Here is a 13091-nt window from a genome sequence, read left to right on the forward strand (position 1 = left end):
GATCGTGATACTAAATTTCTTAGCCACTTTTGGAGATGTTTATGGGCTAAGTTGGGGACTAAACTGCTTTTTAGTACTACTTGTCACCCCCAAACTGATGGTCAAACTGAAGAAGTCAATAGAACATTGTCTACTATGCTTAGGGCTGTTTTGAAGAATAATAAGAAAATGTGGGAAGAATGCTTGCCTCATATTGAATTTGCTTATAATCGTTCATTGCATTCTACTACTAAGATGTGCCCTTTTGATATTGTGTATGGTTTCCTACCTCGTGCACCTATTGATTTGTTGCCTCTTCCATCTTTGGAGAAGGTTAATTTTGATGCTAAAGAACGTGCTGAATTGATTTTAAAAATGCATGAGTTAACTAAGGAAAACATTGAGCGTATGAATGCTAAATATAAACTTGCTGGAGATAAGGGTAGAAAACATGTTGTGTTTGCACCTGGAGATCTTGTTTGGTTACATTTGCGTAAGGATAGATTTCCTAATTTGCGCAAATCAAAGCTAATGCCACGTGCTGATGGTCCTTTTAAGGTGTTAGATAAAATAAATGATAATGCATATAAACTTGAGCTGCCTGCAGATTTCGGGGTTAGTCCCACTTTTAACATTGCAGATTTGAAGCCTTATTTGGGTGAGGAAGATGAGCTTTCATTGAGGACGACTTCATTTCAAGAAGGGGAGGATGATGAGGACATCAATACCATTGTTACACCCACAGCCCCTGCTGCTATACATACTGGACCAATTACTAGAGCTCGCGCACGCCAATTGAATTATCAGGTACTTTCGTTTCTTGGTAACGATTCTAATGTTCATGAGAATATGATGCTGCCTAAATTGGATACATTTGTTTTGCTTACAAATGAAGGGCCTAGCTTGGACAAGAAAGATGAACCTTGGAGCAAGTTCAAGCATGGAGATGATGGCATGCGCAAGGGGAACAAGAACGGAGTTACAAGTGATGATTCCAGGACTTTGAAGCCACCATAATGAGTGCATGAAGCCTTGGACGAAGTATACAAGATGCCACTTCATAAATTTTGTCCAGTGGCTATTCTAGGTGCTGCATCACCTTATTTTCGGGCCAGGCCCATGTAATTTCGAAATACTTGATTATAGGCAGTTTTTAGAGTCCGTATGTGTGGGGAAACAAGAGTTAGGGTATGTTTCGGACCCCTACTCCAAGGGCCATGAAATTCCCCCCTCTCTCCTCCATATATACAGCCCTTAGGGCATCGTTTAGACTTTGGGTTTTGTTTAGATTAAAAGTTCTCCATAGCTGCAACTTCGCGTACTTCGTTTGTGTTCAACGACCAGACAAAGGCGTCACAGAACCCCATCTTCATTAATAAAGCTCTCCTCTTTTATTCGCAATATCCAGATTGCAATCTCAGTTTCTTGCTTGTTCTTCTTTTGCTCGCAGGAAATAGACCCTCGTGGTCAGGTTGATCATGCTCCGGCGTGGTCAATAACCCCTCGGAAGTTGGTTTAGCGATTGCTAAGGCGCGACGTCTTCGCACATTCGTAGTCGGATCGTCAAAGTCGACTCCCACAGAAAACGATTGCTATCTCATCGAAACATCGGGACACCTTCGCCTCTATCATAGTCATACGTGCTTATGGAAAAGAACTTGCATGACATCTTTTGTCCTACCCTTCCATGGCTGTGGGGACCTAATGGAAACTAAGGGATATTAAGGCCTCCTTTTAATAGAGAACTGGACCAAAGCATTAGCACTTAGTGAATACATGAACTCCTCATACTACGGTAATCACCGGAAAGAATCCCAATTATTGTCACCTTGGGTTATGCGGATCATAACTCGTAATAGGTGTCTGCAACTTGCAAGATAGGATCAAGAACACAAATACATTTATGAAAACATAATAGGTTCAGATCTGAAATCATGGCACTCGGGCCCTAGTGACAAGCATTAAGCATAGCAAACTCATAGCAACATCAATCTCAGGACATAATGGATACTAGGGATCAAACCCTAACAAAACTAACTCGATTACATGATAAATCTCATCCCACCCATCACCATCCAGCAAGCCTACGATGGAATTACTCACACACGGCGGTGAGTATCATGAAATTGGTGATGGAGGAAGGTTAGTGATGATGATGGCGACAGATCCCCCTCTCCAGTTCTGCCCTCCCGAGGAAGAACAGGAGGTGGCGGCGGCTCCATATCGTAAAACGCAATGAATCCTTCTCTCTGATTTTTTTCTCCTCGAAAGTGAATACATAGTTGGAGTTGAGGTCGGTGGAGGTCCAGGGGACCCACAAGCTAGGGGGCGCGCCCAGGGGGGTAGGGCGTGCCCTCCACCCTTGTGGACAGCAGGTGGGTCCCCTCTGGTTGATTCTTTCGCCAATATTTTTTATTAATTCCAAAAATATTCTCCGTGAACTTTTGTTTCTGCACAAAAATAACACCAAGGCAATTCTGTTGAAAACAGCGTCAGTCTGGGTTAGTTTCATTCAAATCATGCAAATTAGAGTCCAAAACAAGGGCAAAAGAGTTTGGAAAAGTAGATACAATGGAGACGTATCAATGAGCTACCTCACGGCCTTCCTCCACTATGAGGCATCGAGCACCGGATCGACCTCATCCCCGGCGCACCCCTACCAATCAAGGCTCCACAATGCGTCAACCCCGAAGAAACTAAGGAGATACAACGAAAAGTACAACAACTCATCGACAACGGACATTACGTGAAAGCTTAAGTCCTTGTGTCGTTCCGGTCACTCTTGTTCCTAAGAAAGATGGTGGTTTTCGCATGTGTTCTGATTTTCGCCCAGTAAACGCTATTACCATTCGCTACAGACATTCCATTCCACGCCTTGATGATATGCTCGATGAGCTTAGCGGTGCCACCATTTTCTCAAAAATTGATCTTAAAAGTGGCTATTACCAAATTCGCATTCAACAAGGTGTTGAGTGGAAAACCGCGTTTAAAACTGAATTTGGCTTGTACGAGTAGTTAGTCATGCCTATGGGTTTATCAGAAGCACTCGGTACTTTCATGCATGTCATGCATTATGTTCTTCGCCCATACATTGGTGTATTTGTCGTGGTCTACTTTGATGATATACTTGTGTTTAGCAATTCTCTGAAAGATCATGTCACTCATCTTAGGACCATTTTGCAAACTCTTAGAAACGAGTGTCTTTATGCTAATATGGAGAAACGCACATTTGGTGTTGACAAGCTTGTTTTCCTGGGTTTTGTTGTGTCTTCTAAGGGTGTTCACGTAGATGAAGCTAAAATTGATGACATTAAAATTTGGCCACAACCAACCAACTTGCAACAAGTGCTTAGCTTCCTTGGCTTAGCCGGATTCTATCGTTGTTTCGTTAAGGACTTTAGCACTATTGCATCACCTTTGCATACCTTGAGTAAGAAAAATGCACCTTTTGCTTGGGGACCATCCCAAGATACCGCATTTCACAAGCTTAAAAATTTGCTTACTCATGCTCCTTTGCTTGCCTTACCCAATTTTGATAAAACTTTCAAAGTCAATTGTGATGCTAGTGGTAATTGTATTGGTGGAGTTTTGATGCAAGAAAAGTGACCCATTGCATACTTTAGCGAAAAACTTTCCGGCGCTCAACTTAATTATCCCATCTATGATAAAGAATTATATGCCTTAGTGCGAGTATTGCATGTTTGGGAGCATTACCTTCGCCCACATGAATTTGTCATACATACCAATCATGAGACACTTAAATACCTTAAAGGTCAAACCAAGTTGAACAAACGACATGCTAAATGGAGTGAATTTATTGAATCTTTTCCTTATGTGATCAAGTACATTAAGGGTAAAGAGAATGTCGTGGCGGTGCTCTTTCCCGCAAGTGCATGTTAGTTACTCAACTTAAATTGTATGTCATTGGCTTTGAGCATGTTAAAGATCTATATGCACATGATCCTTCGTTTACTATTCCTTATGCCAAATGTCTTGCTAACACTTGTTGGTAGAACTATTACCTCAACAATGGCTACCTTATGCGCGCTGACAAACTTTGTATACCCGAGTCGTCTCCTCGTTTGTTACTTTTGCAAGATGCTCACGGCGGAGGACATATGGGACATTTCGCGCGCGACAAGACATTTGCCACACTCTTCTTCAAGTACTTTTGGCCCAAGATGTTTCACGACATCGCACGCTTCACCAGCCGATGCTCTACATGCCTCAAAGCTAAATCAAAAGCTCAATCTCATGGTTTACATATGCCACTTCTGATTCCATATCAATCACGGGAAGATATTAGCATGGATTTTCCATGGGAAGATATTAGCATGGATTTTGTGCTCGGATTACCTAGGGCTCAAAATGGAAAGGATTCTGTATTTGTTGTTGTGCACCGATTCTCTAAAATGGCACATTTCATCCCATGCAATAAGATAGACGATGTTTCACATGTTACAAATCTTTTTTGTAGGGAAATCTTGAGGTTACATGCGTGCCAAGGACAATTGTTTCGGACCGAGACGTCAAGTTCCTAAGCTACTTTTGGAAGACACTATGTGCCAAGCTCGGCATCAATCTACTATTCTCGACGGCCTATCATCCCCACACCGATGGCCAAACGGAAGTCACTAACCGGACGATATCTACTCTCCTACCGTGTTCATCAAGAAGAACATTAAGGAGTGGGAGGAGTGCTTACCCATCGCCGAGTATGCCTACAACCGCGCAAGACACTACTACCAGCAAGTCCCCCTTCAAGGTCGTCTACGGTTTCAACCCTTTGTCGCCCTTGGACATCCTCCTTCTACCGCTTCAAGAATGAGCGAACATGGACGCAAGTGCAAGAGCAAGTGATGAGGACATGACTACCTTTGATACGACCAAAAATATTGCATACATACATATTTTTCAGGTGATTTCTAGTGTAAACTATTCAATAATCTATTTATGTTATCCAGAACAAAAATACTTCACACACTTTTGTGTTTTGTCTAATTGCAGGTGTATGGGACATTTGTACAATCCACATATGAAGATAAGGCAAAAGGAGAAGTTTAGGTTCTGTTCAAAAAGTCTTGTCACGTCACTTTTGGCCCAAGAGAAGATAGAGTCCAAGTCTCTCACGTTCTGGATTCAGATTCGGACTGCATAGACATACCTGACTTAAAACACCAATAACTTTTTCATACGGACTCCGAATTGGGTGATTCTTTTTTTGTTGGAAAGTAGATTTCGTCCTCTTTCCAACCCAATTGGATTCACCTTTAAATACATCGGAGCATTGAGATATGGACGAAACAATCTGACGCTGCAGCAGAATCCGAGTCAAACAACAAGTCCAAAGGTGTTGCATCACCTCCACTTGGGCCCATGAGCCTTGTACGACCTAGGGTTTGTTTTAGGCTGCCTTGGGACGTCCTCCCACCTCCTTGGCCGCCACCCCTTGCTCCTATATAAGTAGATCCGTCTAGTAGCTTTTTCTTGGGATTTGTTTAGTTAAAAGTTAGCCATTGCAACTTTGTGTACTTCGTTTGTGTCCAACGACCAGACCAAGACCGCTTACGGATCCCCACCATTATCAATACTTCATATATATTCGCAATATTCAGATTGCTTTATCATATTCTTGCTCGTTCTTCGATTGCTTGCAGGAATAGACCTTCGTGGTCAGGCTGATCGTGCTTCCGGCATCGTCGGTAACCTCAGGAGATTGGTTTAGCGATTGCTAAGGCGCAATGTCGTGCACGTTTGTAGTCGGATCATCAAAGTCGACTCCACCAAATCGATAGTTATCATCTCATCGAAAGATCGGGACACCCTCTCCTCTATCAAGTGGTATCAGTTTTCAGGTTGCTCGGTGAGAATTTCCAGTTTCCCCTAGATTAGATTTATTTTCTTACCTATTGTCCAAGAAAAAGCCACAAAAAAGTTAGATCTATTCATCCTTTAGTCCAAGCCAGTCTGAGCCTTTGCAATTTTCTTTTCATTATTTGCATTATTGAATTATCGGTTGCATCGTCGTGTCGAGTTGCTGGTCTTAGGATCTAGTTCGTTTAGAGTTTCGAGTTCTGTTCACATTAGTCACGTCGCCGCTGCATCGTTATCCCTTCCGCTGTCCACCACACCATCTATCAATTTCCACCACGTGCTACCCATAGTTCATTGTCACAATCATAGTTGAGGTCGTTCACATCTTCGCTTGATCCAATCTGCATCTTATCTAGTTTGTCTTGGAAAGAGGGAGAGAAAGATAGACAGAGAAAAAAAAGAGAGAAAAAAAGAAAAAGAAGTCAGAGAAAAAAAGAGAGAAAGAAAAAGAAAAAAAGTGTGAGGAAAAAAAAGAGATAAGAAAAAAAATCTGATCTATCTAGACTCAATCTCGTAGTTGAATTCGGATTGGAATCTGTTTTGTGCACTGTTCAGTAAAACAGGCATAACTTCCTCATACGAAGTCCGTTTTGGCTCCGCGAGTACTCAAATGAAAGCTAGCGACGAGCCGCATCTAAATAGTTGCAGAGACTAGTTCAACATTTGACACCTCAAAATCGTCTTCTAAATAGGTCTTTTTGCCCTCCGAAGTTCGCGGACACAGCTTATTCCAGTTTTTCAAACCAGTTTCAGAATTCTTTGACTCCTCATATCAACTCGGAATTGAGTGATTCTTTTTGCATTGGAAAGCTTGATTTAGTAGCATCCTTTGAAAAAAATTATCAGAAAATTGGCTCAAACTTTTCAAGAGGAAAGTTGGAGAGAGAGTTGTTGTATATCCTGCTTGGAAGTTGTTTTTCATTATTATCTTTACTGCAGTTGTGATATTCACTTATATCTTGCTGTCTAGAGCTACTTAGTATCCTTCATTGATGCTAGTTGTGCTACGCCGTGACCTCATTAGTGTTCTAGGCTCGCGTCTCTAGTCCGGTCTAGCCTAGGACCAGCACAGTACCGTCGTTGAGCGTTTATTCAACATTGCATCTCTGAATTGATTATTGCTAATATTTTGCTACCATATATAGCCAACCCAGCTCCACATATTTCTGCACCGTGTATACGTACGTTCCCCTAGCAATCGCTTTACACAACCTTCAGAGTTATTTGACACTGCTGGTTGCCTGTCACTACCTGCTGCTTGGTAAGAACTTGTAAGATATTGATATTTGCTTTACTGCGAGCACTTTACAACCACATCCTAGTAGTTCATAGAAACATTATTCTCGAATTTTGTTTCTTGTTTCTACTAATCATGACATGTTCCGGAGATAGACGTTCTTGGACGACGGACACATCTTCACCATCACGAGAGTTGGGACAACACACACAAGCACATGGTCAGGTTATCTCTTTATCGTCATTTGAGGGTAGATTTAATCCTGCTATTTATCTAGCTTGGGAGCTTGAACTAGAACAAGTTTTTAGTCACCATGACTTTTCTGAACTTGAGCGAGTACGAGCTGCCACTAGAGCATTTACTCGTTTTGCTTCTGTTTGGTGGAGTGTGCATTGTAAGAAAAACATTAATAACCAACCCACAACTTGGAAAGATTTGAAAGATGTAATGAGACAACAATTTTTCCCTCCTTACTATCGTCGTGAATTGCTTCGCAAATTTGAACAATTTAAACAAGGCAACAACACTGTTCATGCTTACTACCAAGAGTTCAAATCTTATATGCATCATTGTGACATAGAAGAATCTGAGGATGATACAATGAATAGATTTTTTGGTGGTTTGAACCATGATATTCAGGCACGATTTCAGTATATTCCTCGTTGCATTACTGGTATGTATGTTCGTACTTGTACCTTTGAGAGACAGTCACAGGAGGATGCATTGGATGACTACAACAACTACTATGCTAGTTCATGCTCACCACCACCGCTTGGTTCCTCCACCGTTGCACCTACTAGAGCAGCCACACCTCAGATTGTGAGCGCGACATCATCTCAAGAGTATGGTACATTGCCATCATCCGTACCTACATCAGCTACATCTTTGCGACAAGGTAACTGTAAAGGTATTGATGATATAACTTCACATGAGAATGATGCATGCCTAGTTAACTTGAATACATCATGTGTTGAGTTACCTATTGATTTGAGCGCATCACCTACTTTAGAGAATCATGTTACTGTCATGAATGCGTCATGTGAACAATCATCTGAAATACCAACAATTTTGAGTGGACCCAACGAATTAACTGTTGATGCAAAAGAACCAATGTTTAATCATTTTGATATGACCTCTAATCTTGGTGATGATTCTGTGGCAAATGACTTATTGCATGTTTGCTTATTTAAGCATGTTGTAGCATGTAAATTTGATGCAAGTAAGGTTTATTCACCAATGTTGGGATGGTTTAATAATGAATATTGTCAATCTTTTCATATGAATAAGAGCTTCACTTATATGTGCAAATTGAGTTGCAATACTTTCATGCCTTCTACTTCTTGTGATAATATTTTGGCTTTATATTTTATTAACTATGAAAGTTACTCATGTATACATGTGTCATATGTGCAAAATCCACGGGAAGTAAAAATGGATGACATATACATATACAACATGTACACCTTGTCTCTTTTGTTAGCCACATTTCAGATTAAGCAACGCCGAGGACGGCTTTATTTTCAAGAAGGGGAGAATGACGAGGACATGACTACCTTTGATACGACCAAAAATATTGCATACATGCATATTTGTCATGTGATTTCTAGTGTAAACTATTCAATAATCTATTTATGTTATCCAGAACAAAAATACTTCACACACTTTTGTGTTTTGTCTAATTGCAGGTGTATGGGACATTTGTACAATCCACATATGAAGATAAGGCAAAAGGAGAAGTTTAGGTTCTGTTCAAAAAGTCATGTCACGTCACTTTTGGGCCAAGAGAAGATAGAGTCCAAGTCTCTCACGTTCTGGATTCAGATTTGGACTGCATAGACATACCTGACTCAAAACGCCAATAACTTTTTCATACGGACTCCGAATTGGGTGATTCGTTTTTTGTTGGAAAGTAGATTTCGTCCTCTTTCCAACCCAATTGGATTCACCTTTAAATACGTCCGGAGCATTGAGATATGGACGAAACAATCTGACGCTGCAGCAGAATCCGTGTCAAACAACAAAGTCCAAAGGTGTTGCATCACCTCCACTTGGGCCCATGAGCCTTGTACGACCTAGGGTTTGTTTTAGGCTGCCTTGGGACGTCATCCCACCTCCTTGGCCGCCACCCCTTGCTCCTAAATAAGTAGATCCATCTAGTAGCTTTTTTCTTGGGATTTGTTTAGTTAAAAGTTAGCCATTGCAACTTCGTGTACTTCGTTTGTGTCCAACGACCAGACCAAGACCGCTTACGGATCCCCACCATTATCAATACTTCATATATATTCGCAATATTCAGATTGCTTTATCATATTCTTGCTCATTCTTCGATTGCTTGCAGGAATAGACTGATAGAGGCGAGGGTGTCCCGATCTTTCGATGAGATGATAACTATCGATTTGGTGGAGACGACTTTGACGATCCGACTACAAACGTGCACGACGTTGCGCCTTATCAATTGCTAAACCAATCTCCTGAGGTTACTGACGATGCTGGAAGCACGATCAGCCTGACCACAAAGGTCTATTCCTGCAAGCAATCGAAGAACGAGCAAGAATATGATAATGCAATCTGAATATTGCGAATATATATGAAGTATTGATAGTGGTGGGGATCCGTAAGCGGTCTTGGTCTGGTCGTTGGACACAAACGAAATACACGAAGTTGCAATGGCTAACTTTTAACTAAACAAATCCCAAGGAAAAAGCTACTAGATGGATCTACTTATATATGAGCAAGGGGTGGCGGCCAAGGAGGTGGGAGGACGTCTCAAGGCAGCCTAAAACCAACCCTAGGTCGTACAAGGCTCATGGGCCCAAGTGGAGGTGATGCAACACCTTTGGACTTGTAGTTTGACTCGGATTCTGGTGCAACGTCAGATTGTTTCGACCATAACTCAATGCTCCGGACGAATTTAAAGGTGAATCCAATTGGGTTGGAAAGAGCACGAAATCTAGTTTCCAATAAAAAAAGAATCACCCAATTCGGAGTCTGTATGAAAAAGTTGTTGGCGTTTTGATTCAGGTATGTCTGTGCAGTCCGAATCTGAATCCAGAACGTGAGAGACTTGGACTCTTTCTTCTCTTGGCCCAAAATTGACGTGAGAGGACTTTTTGAACAGAACCTAAACTTCTCCTTTTCCCCTATCTTCATATGTGGATTGTACAAATGTCCCATACACCTGCAATTAGACAAAACACAAAAGTGTGTGAAGTATTTTTGTTCTGGATAACATAAATAGATTATTGAATAGTTTGCACTAGAAATCACCTGACAAATATGCATGTATGCAATATTTTTGGTCGTATCCAAGGTAATCATGTCCTCATCATAGACCTTCGTGGTCAGGCTGATCGTGCTTCCGGCATCGTCGGTAACCTCTGGAGATTGGTTTAGCGATTGCTAAGGCGCAACATCGTGCACGTTTGTAGTCGGATCGTCAAAGTCGACTCCACCAAATCGATAGTTATCATCTCATCGAAAGATCGGGACATCCTCGCCTCTATCAGCAAGTTATCTCAAGAAGGTGCATGAAGATACAAGGGCCACGATCGAGCGTCAAGTACACCGCCTCACCACCAAGCTCAACATCAACAAGACCCCCATGGTGTTCCAATCGAGCGATCTAGTATGGCTACATCTTCGCAAGGACTGCTTCCCCAACGAGCGCAAATCCAAGCTACTACCATGAGCGGATGGACCCTTCAAGGTGCTATCACGCTAAAATAATGACGCCTACAAGATCGACATCCCACGCGACAAGTATAACATAAGCGGCATCTTCAACGTCAAGGACTTGGCCCCATACCATGGTGATGAAGATCACGATCCGAGGACGGATCTCTCCCAAGGGGGGGAGATGATGTGGAGCATCCTTCCATCATCCCCATGGACCCTACACCACCACATCAAGCACCACGTGGACCCATGACAAGAGCTCGAGCATGCGCCATAGAAACCGAGGTGAACCAACTCTTACTTGAGATAGACATGGACATGAATGGAACTTGGTTGCTACCTCACCAAAATATGCTATGTGTCATTAGGTACGAAGACCAACGCAACCAAGCAACTAAGGGACACCCCAAAGGAGGAGGTGAAGCACCCCTAAGGCCTCGAGGAAGGAGAAGAAGCTGAAGAAGATGAAAAAATCACCTCCTAGGAGACCTCGTGCGCACGGGCCCCCAGACCCCGTGCCCATAGGCTATCCAGAGAGCTTTTGTAGTTGAGACACACGACCATGTGCGCATGGCCTCTAGACCCCATGCACACGGGCGTCTACCATGCACATGGGACCCCCGTGCGCACGGGCCCAACTTACCCCGCGCGCATGGGCCTCCCAAGCTTCGACCGTGGATGCCCTTTCGTGCCTCCCAAGTCATCCCCTTCTTCCCACTAGCTATATATTTCGGGTCTAAGACATTTGTTAGGGTTAGCAAAGTATATGTGAGACATTGTTAGAGCTTTGCTCCTTCTACCACTCCTCTTGGAGATCAAGACCTCTTAGGAGAGGATCCCAAGTGGATTTCAAGACCTCCTCTTTGGAGAAGATTATCAACAAGACCTCACCTCCTTAGGAGTGGGAAGAACCTTACCTTTGTGCTTGTTTCCTTGGATTGTTCTTGTATACTTGTGGATATCATGTGTTTGCTATTCTAGTGGATGTGTTATTGGGTCTTTGTTTGAGTGAATTTCCTCTTTGTGTTCTTGTGTTCATCCTCTTCTCTCCTCCAAGTGTGAAAAGATCTCCATCTAGGGTTCCACCCTACAACAGCTAGGGGGCGATTAGGAGAGGGAAGAGGTGAGTGGTGAGGTCGGACGGGGTCGGGGATGGCTTAAATAGCCAGGGTCGTTGGTCACCATCTGCAGGACGTCCTCGACGCATGGCCGGAGATCTGGCGAACCGCGGACGCGTGGGCGGTCGGGCAAGCTTGGGCGATGATGGGTGAAGGGTCGGGGAGGTCCACCGGAGCAGAAGATGGAGCCAAGGGCTCGGAGGAAAGACAGGCGTGCATAGGGGATGTCAGCGCACTGTGCACCCACGTGCATGCGGCGGCTCGCGCCGACGAGGGAGCTACAGGAGGGGGAGGGGTCCAGGGGGCGAGGTGGAAGAAGGAGGAGGGTGGGCGACAACAGGGGACGCGCGAACGCCGCTGTGAAGACTCGATCCAACGCATAAAGCGCACGCACAGGCATGCTAACAATGCGGTCACCACGTGGCATGGCGAGGTGAGGGCACGAGAACCAGGGAAGAGATGTCTCAGGTGTTGTCCTTGCATCCTTGGACCCTCCTGAGATGATAGCTCAACAAAAGGAGCTCTGGATGGATGGGAGGTATCAAGGAAAGTTTGCTGAAGCAAACTTGGGCATACCTCTGTGGTAAAAGGAGAGCGGTAACAAGGTAGAGCAGATGTCAAAGAGGGTTAGGGTAGGAAGGACTACAGTCCTGTGAAGTTTGAGATGATTTGGACCACAATTCAACATAGTTGCTTCATAACTGACAAATAGGGTCCAGAAACTTGATTTAGATGAGGCACTCACATGGAGTGTTGAATTGGGCTGAAATTTGGTAGATCAAGATGATATGGACATAAGAAGATGCTGTAAAAATTGCATACCATTTGGACTTGCCAAAATGGTACTTCATTCACAGTGGTCTTCTCTATCCAGAAACTTGAGAAAATTATGGAGGGATATGGCCTTGCTGGAATGAGCCCAAATTTGGTGGAGAGAGATTATATAGGTAGGATAATGCTCTGGTAAATTTTTAGCAATATAAAATATAGTTGCTTCACAAACTGGAAATATCACCACAAACAAAGATTGGATGGTGTGCACACATAGACAATTGGATGTGGCTGAAATTTGGTGGAGATGGATTGTTTGAGCATGTGAAGGAGCTTGCAAAATTTCAACTCATTTGGATAATCGTAGTTAGTACTTCCTTATCAAAGCTTCTCTCTGGACAGAAACTTTGAAAATTTGGTGAGGAAGATTCACTCGC

General features: G+C 43.1%; 1 pseudogene; it reads right to left on the reverse strand.

The window, feature by feature from the left end:
* The window catches only part of LOC123076255 (inactive LRR receptor-like serine/threonine-protein kinase BIR2), a 32702-nt pseudogene that overhangs the window by 18535 nt on the left and 1076 nt on the right, over positions 1 to 13091 (reverse strand).

Source organism: Triticum aestivum, chromosome 3D (genome assembly GCF_018294505.1).
Source record: "Triticum aestivum cultivar Chinese Spring chromosome 3D, IWGSC CS RefSeq v2.1, whole genome shotgun sequence".
Classification (NCBI taxonomy): Eukaryota; Viridiplantae; Streptophyta; class Magnoliopsida; order Poales; family Poaceae; genus Triticum; species Triticum aestivum.